At 44.6% G+C, this 16,427-nt stretch overlaps 1 protein-coding gene and 1 long non-coding RNA gene across 3 annotated transcripts in view; both read right to left on the reverse strand.

Moving 5' to 3' along the window:
* Nucleotides 1-16,427, reverse strand: part of Pxb (putative Hedgehog signaling attenuator pxb) — a 360,190-nt gene that overhangs the window by 149,783 nt on the left and 193,980 nt on the right. The gene's annotated exons all lie outside the window — the stretch shown is intronic.
* LOC143210248 (uncharacterized) overlaps nt 1-16,427 on the reverse strand; it is a 95,870-nt gene continuing 79,443 nt past the window's right edge. Inside the window, exon 2 of the long non-coding RNA XR_013009214.1 lies at nt 1-16,427. This exon is cut by the window's right edge and continues 22,058 nt beyond it. This is a non-coding gene — a long non-coding RNA (uncharacterized LOC143210248).

The raw sequence follows: 16,427 nt of genomic DNA on the forward strand, positions 1-16,427 counted from the left end.
CTTAACCCGCTCGCCTAAACGGCGGACCTTCTTCCGGGCTAATCTCTTTGGAAGTGCTCTCTGCCCCCAGGAACTGTCAATAAGAAGGTATACTGTATCGTGATTCATTAATGCTTTGATTCAACAGCCTCCTAAGTCGTGATTTACTATCATTCATAGAAGCTTCAAACATTTTATTTGTTATGACACCACCTATCATTGAAGCCAATGAAATCAGAGCTCGGATCGCACGGAAATTTGAATAACGATTCAATTGCATACTTTTCAGCTTTAAAGGATTATTTTTCACAAAACACATCGAATTTGCGCGTGAGTTCTAATTACGAGCCTCGTAAAACGTTCCGAACAACACGGAACGAATTAACCGTGTTATTCGAGGATTACATGTATTTTCCGTGTCCCAGATTCGCAGTACTATAATGAATCTCGAAAACCTTCCTCGTCGTTTTCACCGGGGAAAAAATCATGAAAGTCACGTATATTTGGACGATTTGTCCGGGAAGAGCGCTTGGAGCCTCTCCTGACTTTCGAGCCTAATCGCCAGGCGTTTTTTGAATGCTCGAGCGTGGAGAGCCGGAAGAACGGGGTTTTATAGTAGAATTGATAATGACTGCACTTTGCTCCTGACTGCGCTAATTTAGGCCACCCGGGTGGCTCACCTGTTTCCAGCCTCTTCTTCTCTAATATTTCCTAGAAAGGGTATGTAGTAGTAGCATTTCGGGGCCAACGAAAACGATTTGGGTGGTGCGATGACGCAACTTTGGAAGCACTTGACCAGTGTTTGCGCAGCATGCTTTCGAGCCGAGATTAGTGGAAGCTTCCAAATTTGAGGAAACGTTTTAGCGTCTGTACGAGGATGCTCGAAGATTTCCTCGAGGATTCCGGGAACCCGGCGATGAACGGACAAAACCATGGACAAAAGGGACTTTGTCGAGTCTCTCTCTTCCTCTCTCTTTCTCTACCTGCTGAGTCTACGCAGAAACTACTTCGGGACTGTTCAGTGGAGCCACTGTGCACGGGCCACCTACGTGGATCCAGGAACTGGTCCTGTGGCAACTTGTTCTAACGATATCTAAATACGGTGCGCGGCGTGTCGCGCGAATGTATCGCGTCGTCCCGGTTCTGCTGTTTGTTTGTTTCGAGTCCCGTGCAAATAAACGGAGCGAGCGCTGCGATGCGAGCGTGAGGCATCGGGGAACACTTTGCTAACCCAGTGACAAGCTACGCCCCCGCACTCGCGCCCTTAATCCGCCGAATCGCCGCTGCCCACAATACCTGTCGCGTTGTATGTATTGTTCTTCGACCGTCGCCGAATCAACGCGACGCGCGACAATTTAATATACGGCGACCGATAAAAGTTACCTGTTTCAATATTCCTCAAACTGTGGGAAAAATCAGGTCTCAGGGTCAAATGGGGAAGAAGCAAAATGGTAAGCAATTTTCTTCAGAATGTACATTTGCATAATGTTCCATAGTCTAATAATAAGTATGCACACAATCTAATAAGTGAAACAAGCAGGTACAATTCAACATGCAAGGTATGCAGAAAGTTACCAACATTTTCATGTTAACGATAAGCACACAGGAAGATCTATTTTGGTACACAACGTAACAACATCAATTTGTTGAATTTGTATTAATTCCTAAGAAAAAGATGAACCTAAGAACCCAGAATTCGCTAAAAATCTAGCTCTGAAAAAAGACTACAATTTAGCTCCCTCTATGTTAAGTGCTATAAGTAGGCGTGCTTTCTTGGCTGTCATTTTCCATGGATCCTAAAGAGTGTTTCAGGGGTTGATCTGTACTCATATCAAGCTAAGAACCATACATTCTCTAATATCTCGCCGCGAAGACTATAATCGAGCTCTCTGTATGTTAAGAGCTATAGTGGGCGTGGTTTCTTAGCTCTCAATTTCAATTCAGTCAAAAGAGTAACTCGTTTTTTGGCACTAGGGAAATATCCTTATCGGAAAATCTGTGTAAAATGTATCCATATCTAGCTAATAATTCTGTATTTCTCAAAAATATAGTTCTGAAGAAGTTGTCCTTACATAAATTATCCAAAGGGGGCGTGGCTTCTTAGCTCCCAATCTTTATGAAGCCAAAGTAGTACCGTATAGGACTAAACACCTACCTGTGAAAACTACAATCTTAAGATTTCTATACAAATTGCCCTGAATAGGCGTTAGTTTCTTTGCTTTGGAGCCACAGCAATGCCCCACGGGGCAATCAATGCGCCCACAGCTAGAGCTCTTCGTTTTCTAGTCTTCGCCAGCCTCCACACCACTGGAGTAACTTATTAGGCCACTAGCTATCATCCTTCATCCCCCGGATAAGATCTTGGTCGCTCCGGTTGGCAGTTGTTTCTCCCTTCAGGGCTCGCGTTTAACCGAGGAACCTTCGTGTTCGACGATGTTTCGCCCCCGGCCCACTAGCCGAATACTTTTCGAGCGAAGGCCGCGGCGCGACGGACAGATCGCCGGAATCTCGTTACCCGACTCTGGCCATCTACTTTGTCATCAGAGAGGGGGAGGGACAGGGAGAATCTCCCTTTGATCTCGGCTTAAGGACATTAAAATTGCTCGCTTCGTCAGGCCCATCCTTGCGCATCGCGATCCACCTCCCGGCTACGATTGTCCGACCTTTCATCCGTATTTCCAGTTCGCTGATTGGAAACGCGGGGCTGACTCTCTCCGAAACTGATATTCGTGCACCGTTCCCGATCCAATCGTGTCGCTTCTTCTCTACCGACTACGGATCGTCCAATCGTGTCCTCTGAATCACATACTATACTCGACTGTGCCCCCAGTTTATGGCCACACGACTTCCAATTGTTTCAAATCTTGAACTTCTCGGTAACTTTACAGCGAAGCTCCCCAGATCTTTCAGAAAAATTCTCAAGTAGTAAAGTTTCTTCAGGAAACACAATTTTCTTCTGTATTGTAACGCGACTTTACAGAAAATTGGTTTTACCATTTCTGGCTCGAATTCGTGACGTTAACTGGACATATTTTGTTAATTTGCTGCTGTCTCAAATCTAGTGCTCCATAGAAGACGTTAAACGTAGTACATAACGTGATACTAGAGAGATTGTGACAGCGCTATCTTACAGGGAGACAATGGCACAAAACCTCAGATTTACTTTCCTTCAAACGGATATTCCGGGGTCGGACTTTCTTACAGTCGAGATGCAATGGTAGGGAGGTTATGACAGCGCGACCTTACGGGGGGATCACGGTACAAAGCCTTAAACATGATTATATCTCACATTTCTCACATTATCTAACTTCAATCGTGCATTTTCGAGGTTAAACTTATTCGTAGTCGTGATTTGAATATATTTGATGCTCTGTAGCGTCTCGCGATCGGTCGAGCGTTCACAGCGCGATTTCCATTGAGGCCGCGTCTCGACGTCGCGTGAACACTCCTGGAAGCACTTTTGTTCAACGACCCGTGCGCGATATCGATCCGATACGTCATAAGCCGTGACGAATGCGGCGCCTATGACGTCCCAGCGCGATTGAATATTCTACGAGCGAGGCACCAACGTCATAATGCATCGGTCATCGGAGACCTTCAGCGTGCAGGTATTTCCGGAAAGCCGGGAGAAAGAGCGGCCGTCCTGGTTTTCCGGATTCAAGCCATCCACGTCACCGGACTGGCCTGGAATAAACTTCCCCGGAAACGAGCAGTGTACCTGTCCGAGACACGCTCGTACAGGTGCATACGTGTTTCTTTTCACGCGTGGGGAACGAGGTCGCGGCTCCTCACCACGGATCTGGGCCAATTACCCTCGTTTCGGCGCCGGTTTTCGCTATTAGTCAGCGTTATTCGCTGTGGATGAGCATAATTCGTGCTTCAACTACCGTATTCTGGGCAGACCTCCTCCCGCAACCGAATCTTGTTGAAATGGCGTATTCTTGTTCGCTCTTGCTACTTGAAATTCGGCCATTATCTTGTCTTGTAATTTATCTTTCCGTGTGACGGTTTAAAAGCATATTCCCATTTTTATCATGCAGAATTTATTGCTTTCGATCTACTGACCTTCCGGTGAACCCAATTCTTTAGCCAGTGTCTTCTGTACTCGTTAATAGCCTTCCAATTAATCTTTAAACCTCAACATTTTTAAAGAACTTCGTACGTGAATTAAAGAGACACCCTCGGAACAAATTCAGAAATATCCGCGTCAAACTTTTTACAATAAAAGTTTTACGTATACAATGATAAATCTGCTCTCTCAAAGGTGTGAATCAGAACGAGATTTTTCGCATTCAAATACGCAAGTCCAAGTCACAATTAAACCTCTGCCGTAATCAGCGAAGAATGTGAATCAGCTCCAAAAATACTCGAGTCGCCAGATATAACGGATCCATTCTGAACGGGTTGACGAAAGAAAGTTTCGCCTCTAACACAGGATCCTCCGACAAATCGATCGTGCCACGAGTCCGATTAAAATCGCGCGACGGCGACGACGACGCTGACAGCAATGAAACCCAGCCAGGAAGAAAACTTCTTCCCGCCGCAACGTTCTTTTGTCGGGACGCGCTGGAAAAAGTTTCCGCCCCCGACCGCAATGCGGATTCGCGTTACTATTAATATTCCGCTCATCGATTCCACCGGCCCATTAATCATTGTCTTCGCTCGGTTACCTATAATCCAACTTTTCGCCGGCGTGGCTCGTTAAAAATTTCACAAGAGAGCAACTCGTCGCCGCCCTTGTTCTCATACCTCTCTTGAAATATGTACTTCGTGAAAAAAGAAAGGGAGACCGATGGTTCTACTATCATGTATTAAGAAGTGGATCGCGCGGCACTATGTTTCTTTGCATCAACTTTATAACGAGGTATGGCGAGAAATTTAAAAATTGCAATTTGCACTTTGTTTCCCAGTTGTTCTAGTTTAATATGATTTTTTTTTTTATCGAAGTTGCTGATTGAATTCCTAGTGCAATTTTTTAAGGGCATGCAAGAACACTTTCAAGACATTGCAGTCCTTTAAAAATAGTTACTTGAGGCGTTTAATGTCGTTGGAAAAATTGATTTTTATATATTGGTGGCAGTTTATAAAATTATATTCTTGGAGGAGAAAAATATTTACATTATTATTAGTAATAGTAATTGACTTCTTCCCTTATCAAAAACTTTTCAAATCGAAATCAGCAGTTCCAAGAAGCACACAGTGAAGTATAATAAATATTAGAACATCTCCATGACTGATGTGCATCCTAGTGAAGCTCGCAATAATAAAAAATTTGTAAACTGATGTACAAGTAAATAAAATAGAGATACGTTTAGAAGATGCTGTAGTGGTGCGAGCAAACGTATAAGTATCCGGATGCATTCGAAAGGTAGGCGGAAGCCGTAGACCGCAATCGGAACGGGAACATTAAGGAGAATCAACGAGCGCGTGTTCTGGCAATTTTGAATGGCCGATCAATTATTCAAATGATCGACCGGGACGTGATTTCCGCGGCGGCTGCAGGTGGCGCAGCCCACGCGGCATGTGCGAGTAATGTTCTCGGGGTGAGTTCTTCCCCTGACGAGCGAGGAGATCCAGCTGTCGAAACGATACTTGGCTGGAACGACGTCGGAACGTAGGATGGGCCGACGTCTGAGGGAAACATTGCGCTTACAAATTGCTTCCGAGCCCTTTTTCCGTCTCCGGTACCCTCCATTGCGTCCTTGGTGTCTGGTCTAATCACCTTGCGATGAAAATCTTATAAATTACTGCGTGCCCACAAAATTTATACAGTCCCAAAAATGTATTTACTCGAAAAGAGTGATTCCTTAGGACATTTGAAGTAACTTTTTCCTTTGCGAAAATGTTCTCCGAGACATCGTTAAGGGGTTATTAACGAAAAAGTAGGGACCAATCAGAGGGTGCATCCGTCCGCAGTAACCGCACTATGATTGGTCCGTGTTTTTCGTTGACAACTTCTTCACAAAGCTGCGGGGCACATTTTCGCGAAGAGAAAAGTTACTTCAAGTGACCTCAGGAATCATCCCTTCCAAGGGAGTACATTTTTGTAATAGTGATTTAGATTCTGTGCAATTTTTATTATAATTGACACTTGAATAAAGAAATGTGCACAATAATTTCCTGTTGAAGCATCTTTGTAACTTCAATAATTGAAAAATAAAAAGCTGAAACAGTGATTTTATCGGTAGTAATAGGTTTAGTGTCAATGTTAACTAGACTGCGGATCTTTATGCAAAATAAAAATTGTCTTGATCAATTGCAAGACAGAAGCAATTTGACGTTGTTAAATTGTCTTAATGTTTTTACTGTTTTAAATTATATGCACCGATTTTTGTCATGAATGCATAAAATCCGCAGTCTAATGTTAACAAACGTCAAATTCATCCAGGAGAATCATTGTTAGCGCAAACAACATCTCTTTGATATAGCATACACGTTAGGGTTGAGAATTCTAAAGAGCACAAGTGGCGCCCGGGATTAAAATTCATACTGTCCACGAAAAAAGGATTGAGGGTAGCAAACGGTGGCCCTCCGGTCATAGATCGTGTTCCCCTAAGTGGGTTAGCCAGGGTTAGGCTCGTTCGTAGCGGAATGATCGCAGCTCGTTCAGTTTCCGCCGGCCTCACCGCCCCGCAGCAGTCAGCAATTAATTATGCCAATTGATCGAGTGGGGTATCGGTCCGGCACGGCCATGCATGTTAATGTGCGAAAGGACATCTGTTTCCCCTCTCCGCGTTTCGGGGAATGGTGCACACGCTGTCGTTCCAGCTTGCAACCGGAATCGCGTCTGCTCATAACGCGGGAACGCAGAGATAATTAAAACCGTTGCGCTGCGCTTCAGTACGCTGCGCTGCGCTTTACGCTATGGAAAAATCAGCCGTTTCAATATTTCGTCGCCCGATCGTGGCCAATATTTCCCGACGCTCTCATATCGGAGAGCGGAGCAACATCAGTAGCAATTTCGCGAACCCTCGCGAAACGGCTGGGGGAAGAAGGGAAAAACGAATATCCGCAGCTCGATTCGTTCAATCGCATTCCGTGTTTAATCGGCCACTTAACGGTCGAACTGTCGGGCTCGGTGCGTTTCGCAACTATGGTATCCGCGAGGAACGCGTTTAACTGGAGCTTCCGGTGTAGATCTTTCAAAAAATGTTTTTGCATTTCTCAATTCTTCCACATTTAAAGGATATGTTGGATTTCGGAGTTTGAAGAATTACCAGATGTACTTTTGTACTTTCCATTGTATTGTATCGTTCACAGATTTATTGCGGATATAACGATGTCGAATGTAGAAGGATGAAACAGTTACCCATCACCAGGAAATTTGTTTTGGTAGTTGTTATGCGAACTGATGTGTTCCAATTAATGGAGATTTGAAATATCCCCTTTTGTATAGTTTTTCGAGAACATTTGTTTACAGAATGGGGATGGATATTGCTCCAATTAGAGAGTAATGGGAACTCATCGAGAACAATAATACAATCGTTAAGCTGTGTCCACACTGAAGCAACAACGAGCAACTATTAGCTGATATTGCATCTTAAATGAAAGTGCACGCATTGGACCACGAATGGTTACACGAGTTCCTAGACAGTGGACACAGCCTGCTAAAACAGAAAAATGTTTGCGCAGTCTGTTGCGACGGGATGTCGCGCCGATGCATTTCGTTTACGCCGTTGCACTCGATGCCGCGTCTATGCGCATCCCCCGAACACGATCGAGTGATTCGTGTCGGCGATTCGCTCGGTGCCAGATTCGATTAGTCGGTGACAATGAGCGCTGATGATCCCGCGTCTCGACACGAATTGTGCGGGCACAATGGCCAGAGGAGCCTGGCACACGCGCTCGTACTGAAGGGGGATGTTCCAGCGACAACCAGGGGGGTGAGAGAGAGAGAGAGAGAGCCCCCATAAAAATCCGCAGCATATGTCCCCAGGCTCTAGGAACCTCTCTGAAACCCCCGGGCACCAAGGCCCCCACGGCACCATTGTCGATCCACCTGATCTCCGGCCTGCACCGGCCATACGTTGCCTCCTAAATGCTCTCTCTCTCAGCACATTGTCCGCCGCAAATACGAGCGGACACTGGCGCACATGTGCAGCATTATGCACACTGCCCTGCCCCGTGCAACCCCTAGATTTCGATTTGTCCAATTACCCAGGACGACGATTGCCAAATCAATTTCCACACGAATTTTTGGCTGGCGAAATGGCTGCGCCGCGCCGAGCCGCGCCTCTATGGCCACGAATCAGGTTTATGCTCGTTTAATCGATTATTCTCTATAATTTCTAGGATTTAACAGAAAAATTATAGCATTGTTATTCATTCAGGTCCTTGTCTGCTTTCCAGATGACGTTTCTAAAGTAAATGGTACCTTGCAACCTATGCAACGCAATTTCTTCTTCAATGAACACAACTCGATGAAGTTACTGAAGAAATCTTTAATTTGATATTAAAAGTGGCTCTGCTGTTGTCATTTGGTGACACAGCAACACTTACAGCACACGCTAAATGAAATGAACAGACAGACTTGAAATTCCATTTAGTGTCACCTGAGTGATATCAAATATTTGATATTGACTGAATAACACAAAATTATAGAAGATGTACTCTTTTGTATATACTGTGTTCTTTGCATTTAGTATATTACTAGACTGCGGATCTTTATGCAAAATAAAACTTGTCTGCATCGATTGCGAGAAATAGAAATCGAACTGAATATTATTTCTTTCCTTAATGATTTTAATAGAGGAGAAAACATATATTGACATTTTCAATTTTTTAAAATTTTCCAACAATTTTGAATTTCATTTACTCAATTTTGTTATAAATGCATAAAGATCCGCAATCTATATATTACACTACTTCAAGATGTCAGGAGTCGGGCCAAGAACGATCATGGGACCGACCAAATTGTCGATGTACGATGAAAATGTTGACTTTTCGAGTCAGTTACAGTCTGGCTTTCCCGCCAACTGCTGACCGTGTAACCCGATTCGTTTCGCTTTTCGACGACACGCGACACCGTGCTGCTCCGAAAACACATCGGCACGGTCGCCCAACTCGAGTAGGATGCGGACGCGTGCCGCCCGTTAACATCGTGTAGTAGACGAACAGCATACTGCCATTTTATGCGCGAGGGACGCGGTTGTCGTCACGATGCCGAGCTTCCGTTCGCAGCCGGTCAACATCAAAAGAATCGATCCCGAACAGCGTGCTCGTTCCCGAGACGCCTGGCTCCTTTGATCCGGCTCGTCTTCCGTATCTACAAACAGTTTGTCGTGACGACGCTAACAATCAGCTTCTGGACTGGTCGGGGTTACAGTCGGTGCTAGGAAAGATCGTCTCTTTGCGTATTCCAGCCTTGTCGTCGGCTTCTTGCGGATAGCTGTCTTCTGGATACCTGTGAAGACGCTCTTTGAGATCAGTTTTACGTAATCCCTTTTATATCCGTGGGAGAAAGCGATTTTATGAAGAAATACTCTAGCACTCGCCATTCTTGCTGTAATGAAAAGACTGAAACTACAGAGTTGCTTCCAAATTTTGGATTCTGCAAGCCAATTTTAGCATATCACAAATTCCTTTTTAATTGCAGATGAAGACACCTATCCAAACACAAGTGTGTCACCTTTATGTATAGCAACATGGTAGAAAATGCGTTAATAAGGCATCAGAATGCACCTCAGAAAGAAGGACCAAGGTAGCAGAAGCGGGCCAAGGCATTTATCCTTGATCGAGGGTGATCCATCGACTGAAGGGTTGCCCGGTCAAGGTTCCACCCTTCGGGTATATCGGTTAGTCGACACACGGCCGGGTCGGGCTCCTCTCGAATATAATCTACAGGATCTCCGTCGTTCGGTGGGGTAAATAGCGAAAGGCGGGGGTGTAAGGTTGAAGGTAGCCGATGAAACCAGCCAGCGAGTGAGAAAGCAAGGTAGTAAGCAAGCTAGAGAGCGAGTCGAGCCGTTAACCGAGAGACTGCCGTCGAATATACGTGATCCGAATGGCCGACCGAAGGGGATGAAAGGAGTCCTCTCAGATAAAATCGGCACGTTCCTCTGCCGGGGAACGAAAGAGCTCGAGGATCTTCGACACCGTCGGACCTAGGGGGCCTCAACTCGCTCTCGAGATTCGGAAACGCTTCCTCCTGATGCCACGCGAAGATACGCGCTCGGGGAACCCGATGGAACTCGGCGGAACCCGAAGTGAAACCAGCCGAGTTCCCGGTTACTACTTCTGCTCCCTCGGGAACATCTCTGATTCTCGGGGCCGGCGTTCGCGTATCCGGTCACGTAACCAATTATTCAATAAATAGAAGCCCCGGGCTCTGCTCGCTGTTGCTGTTACTACTAGCCAACCCCAGCCCCCTGACGGCTGACCACCGACCACGGCTCGAATTATTTCGGATATACTTTGAATTATGCACGACTAATCGGCGGCGACCATCGACGAAATATCGGATACAGAGGGCTCGCGATAACGAGAAGGGAAAATTTCCCGCCGCGATTCCACCCGCCGAACACGGTGATTGCAGATTGGAATCTAATTCGGGGACCACCGGGACTCGTGTTTGCAAGAATTTGCGGCGGTTATTGGATCGAATTGTGCAGAAGGCTTCTGTTTCTGCGGTTCAGTTGAGATACGGACAGGAAGTTTGTGTGCCTTTAAGCTGACATGTTCGGACCATGCATCATGTAGGAATAAGTGTTATATCACTTGTGAACTCTTGATCTCACAATCTGATTTGTCCTCATCAATAACGACATCTTAAAGCTTCGCATTATTTAATCACACTGGTTGAGCGAACTATACAAAACCGTCATGACTGCACACACTATTTCGTCATTTTAACACATGTTTGTCCACAAGTCCTCACATTAATTCAAGATAAGTCGAGCAAGAAACCGATAATTTACATAACATAAGTGGCAGATGTTAATACTCTGCAGCAGAGTGCTTTCGGTCACCGCTGCCATAACAAAAGGGTTAGAAGCTAAGGGTGTAATACACCCAGATGGACCACACCCTTCACAGTTCGAAGATATGGGAGCAACCCCAAGTGATTCCAGGTGGTCACCCAACTCGGATTAATCTAATGTATGTATACGCTGGCTAGAAAATCGTAAAATGTCCTCTGGATGCTGCTGATCATTTATTATAGATATTATTTTTTATGACAATATGTATGGATCTGTGGATGGTTTGCTTTATTGACATCGCAATCACGCGACAACCAAACAGTACAAAATTCAAAAGTGGCCCAGGCGAGTTAGCTGCTACGCCGCCGGTAGCCTCCAGGAAGCGATCTTGGCACGCCTATCGGTCCGTGTAACCAGTCATTTAATAGCTACTGCACGCGGAAGCGTATTGGACACTGTTGCGCCGTGTATTATGCGAGGTATACGCGCGGCCCGGCTTTTAGCATTAAGAATGCCGGCACGAGTAGCGTGTACGCCTGGTAACCGAGGGGTCCAGCTAACTCCGGGGAGAGGGTGGACGATCGAACCAGGAAAGAGTATGCCAAAAAGAAGAAGGGGCCGAGGAGGATCCGCGACTCTGCTACGTATACGAGGCCTGTGGCTGGAGCTCGTTAAGCACCGCGGAGTCCCATAACCTTCCTCCACGGATATTCCATAAAGGAAGCCCGCGTTCTGTACGCAACCCGGCGTCCCCATAAAAAATCCATCTCCGCGGCCCGGGTCGCGTAAAAATCGTAACGAGCCACTTCCGCGAAGACGGCCTAGGCTTATCCAACGAGGTCCCCTCCAAACCGACTGTTCACCGTTAGCTCATCGAGGATGCATCTCGATCGCGATTAAAACGTGCCTTATAATTGCACCGTGAGGGAACTGTCGGTTTTTCAACCGGCTTCCCCGGCTACCGGCCCGCTAAATATGGACAGACGCGGCCCCCGCGGAATGCGCCGGGATTCTTGCTACCGTGCTCGAACACGAGCCAGTCCACGGCCTGGCAAAAATGTCGCGAGGCATACCGGGTACGCCACCAGGCTGGATTTGTCAGCCTCGGCTGAGGAATTCGCTGCCAGACATGAGTACAGGGAGGTCTCTCTGCCGATGTCTATTGTGGAGACGTGAGAAACTGCATAGCGGGCTCTGGAGGTGCTTTCCTGAGTTCAATTAACTTCATCTTCGATGCTTTTGTGGGGCCGATCGTTTTCTTCGTCATATAATTCCATTTTGTAGAAGTGGTCGCTATATTTAGAATTTATACAATGCAATATTTCATTTGTAACAGGTTCCAAACATTAATAATTGTAAGGAGATTCGTCAAGATGGAAAATCCTGGACGTTAAAAGTTTAAGCAGCTGGCTACGTCTTTTTCCATCTCAAAGCTCCACTTGACTCCGAGCAATTCCGTGGAACTGCAGCGAGAAATCGTTCCGAGATCGATCCTCGATCCAGCTACCATATCGGATGCGGTTTCCAGAAGGGTAACCAGAGACGCAATCGAGCTCCGGCTACGAAGAAAGGATGCGACCTACGCTGGATCATTTTGTCCTCGATATCTAATTTCCTCGACTCTCAGCTAGAACCATCCTTCCTATTTCCCGGGAATCCTCACCTGTTTGTCCCAGTTTCCCTCTGTTTCACGACGCGCAAATGACCGGCCATGTTTCATAGCGCATTGCTGTCACTGATACTGTTCTCATTTTTTCGCGGGTAAATAATAGTTTGCTCTCCGGAGAAATGAGAACAACCAAGAGACAGTTCTGTAGACGAACAGAAAAGTAAAGAGTCTAATAAATATAGCCCCGCCTCTGGTAACAAGTATCCTTCTTATTGACTAAAGGCAGCCACCTATTATATGTATACCCTTGTATACAGAGTTACGTGATGAAGAAAATGATCAATCTACAAGAGCATGACAGATAGATTCAATTGGAGCTAGCTACTGTGTTGAGCTTCAATTGTAGTGAGCACAGCGTCCCCACCACTGTCTAGAATTTACTAGTCCCGCCCCTTTTCAGAAGCATTCTTTGCATTGACCCAAAGCAACCACTTGTATATGTACATAGAATTGCATGGTGAGGAAAATGATTAGGTCTATATAAGTCTAATAAATAGATTCAGTTGGTGTTCGAAAATCTGCATTTCCGATTAGACCAGCTGACTTCTTAACATGTCGCATTTCCGACGTCAGCTGACCGGAGCCGGAAAAATATGTGTAAAGATCATCGCAAGTAGAGCGTTCACGGACGATGGAGCACAGTTCCTCGGAGCCACGGCGACTTGGAGTAGATTCGTTCGATTCGCAAACATTCGCGTTCAGTTTATCAATAGCCGGCGAGTCGCGTGGGTGGAGGCGGTTGTAGCGAGATTCGACGGGACTCGATGTTTGCCGGGGACAACCAGGCGAGTTCCTCGAGGCCGGGAGCATTATTCATCGTTACCCCCATCCACCGGGAAGACTGCAATACCCGGCTGCAGTCGGCGTGCTCTCACTTCCGTCCCGTCATCGAATTATGGAAATGCACTTGGCACCCATTCTAATTCTTTTTTATTATTTCCCAGCAGAGTTTTCCCGCCATCTCTATGATAATGCGCAACGAAGTAACGTTTCTATTCTCTTTCCCTTCGGCCTCCACCCCCGTTCACCCTCCGCAACCACCCCCATAGCCCGCCACCGGAATCCGTGTCCTGCGCGTCGTGTCGTTGCATTATTCTCGCTCCGCTCGATAGCCAACATAGTACTCTATCACGGCCAGGTTCCTCTTTCTCAGTTATGTACATAGTTCTAGATACACGGTGGTTGAAATTTCTATAAGAACACTATGATTTTTGTAGAAATATATTAATGGGTTTACTAGTTGTACACATGGAACCTCACGGACACTACAAAAGTTGAGTCTTTTGCTGACAATCATAGAATTATCACAAAGTTGAGGGTAATGCAATATTTGGCCGAACCTTACTAATTGTTCCCCCAAGCTTTTGACACCTATTATACCTCATTTTATTTATTTCGACGTGCTGCATATGAATATGAGTTTAGTTTTTGGTGGAGATTATAAGTTCTCGAGATATTCGCAGAAAACTTTCTTCCTGAGGTACGACCATCTTTTCGCGGGTACTCCCATTGTCTTCGCTCGATATATCGGATCGCTCCATTTCCGGTATACTGCACCGTAACCGATGCGTTCCCATAGCCCGTTCTTATTTCTCGCTTTGCCGATGGAATATCCCTCCTTCACCCGCCGCCGGAATCACCCAAACAGACGACAACACCGTTGTACCCGCTACGAATCGATCCTACCCGCCTTTCGGATATCCGGGATATTTTTATCGACGCCAGATACCGACGCGTGTATATGTACGATTCTCCGCCACTGCATGTTGTTCCACCTCGGATTTATGAAGATCGCAAATCTCATACGCATGCAGAAAAGTCGCGGATAAATAACGGCAACGATGCTCTTGTTGCGCAGATACATCTGCCGCTCGAGGACCCCGAGTTTATAACCGTTCCGACCGCTCGTTTCCGCTGGAAACCGAGTATCTGTCGGTCGTGATCTACAAGCCTGTGGCGATTTGATGAACAGGGTTCCGTTGCTTACCGGATCATTTTTTTCCCGAATTTTAACTAGTATTTCTTAGCAGATTTTCTGCAATTTCTGTCGCAATTGTCCGTTTTCAACGATGCGTCTATCAGCGATTCGAAATGATTTTTAGGCTCTTTATTCTACAGCTTGTGAACGTGTACAAGCACTTCTGTAAATTTTAGCCCATCATTTTTTAATGGTTTCTCCTAATTTTTATCACAATTGTGTTTTGGCTATTTTGATTGTCATTTCCCTCAATTTTTATTTTTCTTGTAATTGTCTTCCTTTCAGTAATTATTCTATGAATTAAAGTAAAGCAGCATTTCCATTCTCTGAAGTTGTAAAAGTGTTTCTGTGACTTTCAGATGTTTCTTAAAATTTTACTAAAGCTACATACAAAAATTATTTAAGTCACAGAAATAATTTTACAACTTCGGAAACTGTAGCTACAGTTTAATGTTAGAAACTTCATAATACATGTATAATAGCTAGTTTCATCATTTCAGTGAAAATCTGAAACCCACAGAAGTAGTAGTTTTACAACTTCAGGAACTGTAGAACTGTACACTTCAAATTCTTGTGGAAAATTGTTGAATTTTGTTCATAGTGAACGAGTTACACTAAAATGCAAGACATGGCTTTGTTCATCTGATTTTTCGTTGCTTGATACAGCTTTTGTTACACGCGATAAGAGAAAAGCTTCTATGGGAAGTGCGATGTAGATTTTGGAAGAGTATTCCACGTATATTTTTCTCTTCACGGATTCCTATCTGCCGGGTGAAAAAAGCCCTGAAAGTTGGGGATGAAAAATACTTCTCTATTTCAAAAACCCTCCGTTCTAACAAAAATGTGTTCCCGCTAAAACTGTGTAGTATTCAACAACGGACTTTCATTTTATAAAAAAGTAACTTCGCATGTGATTGGAAATTATGCGATTTTTGCACGAGTAATTGTTTTCTGTAGTAAATGGTTTTTTGAACAATATTCAGAGAAATATGTTTTCTGTCCCCAACATTGGGGTTGTTTTTGCCCTGCGAATACGGATCATTGGAGCCGAAAAATATGTGTGTGAAATATTTTCCTACAGAACTATTGTAAACCGTGAAATCGTCACTGACCTAGTCGGCTGAAAATGGCGTTTCTCGTACCAGTGCAAATTTCCACGCAAATACAGATTTCTATGGAATAGTGTACCAAAATTATGTTTCAAAAACGATAAGAATTACGCTATGCTTTCCTAGACATTTTATGATATGGAGTCTTAGCAGATTAAAAAATTACAACTATTTTTTTCAAACAACATATTTAAGCAGAATGCGCTGGTTCACACCAGAAACACAATGCATCATGAGGACGATTTTATAGATGTTCTGGAACAACATTGGTGGGTGATATACAGGGTGTCTGATATACATGGGAGCAGGAAAGTTTGCAAATGAACACCCTGTATATACCAATCTATTATCTTCTACCACACATTTTCTAAATCTATCTCTATCATTATTCATACATCGATGTCACAGTTCTTTATTTAGCCAGTAGTATCAATTCTCGTGACGCCGTTATACACAGTGCTGATCCATATCCATTTGTAGAAATACAAAAGGTATTTATAGGATTGTACATATTAGGATCGTACATATAAACTAGGGAGTTGGTATCTGAATTAGTATCACTGAGGGAAAGAAAGTTTTACCTTACTCTAATTTTCATAAAATAACATGTTATCATGTGAGCACTTTAGTTCCTAGACTCTAGAGATAGAGATAGAACTAAGGTAATCACTGGACTGCAGATGTTGTTTGCATTTATAACAAAATTAAATAATCGAGACAGAAGATAATAATAAAGAGAGATTGAAAGAATTTAATAATATCAATTTATAACA

Source organism: Lasioglossum baleicum, chromosome 7, assembly GCF_051020765.1.
Source record: "Lasioglossum baleicum chromosome 7, iyLasBale1, whole genome shotgun sequence".
Lineage (NCBI taxonomy): Eukaryota > Metazoa > Arthropoda > Insecta > Hymenoptera > Halictidae > Lasioglossum > Lasioglossum baleicum.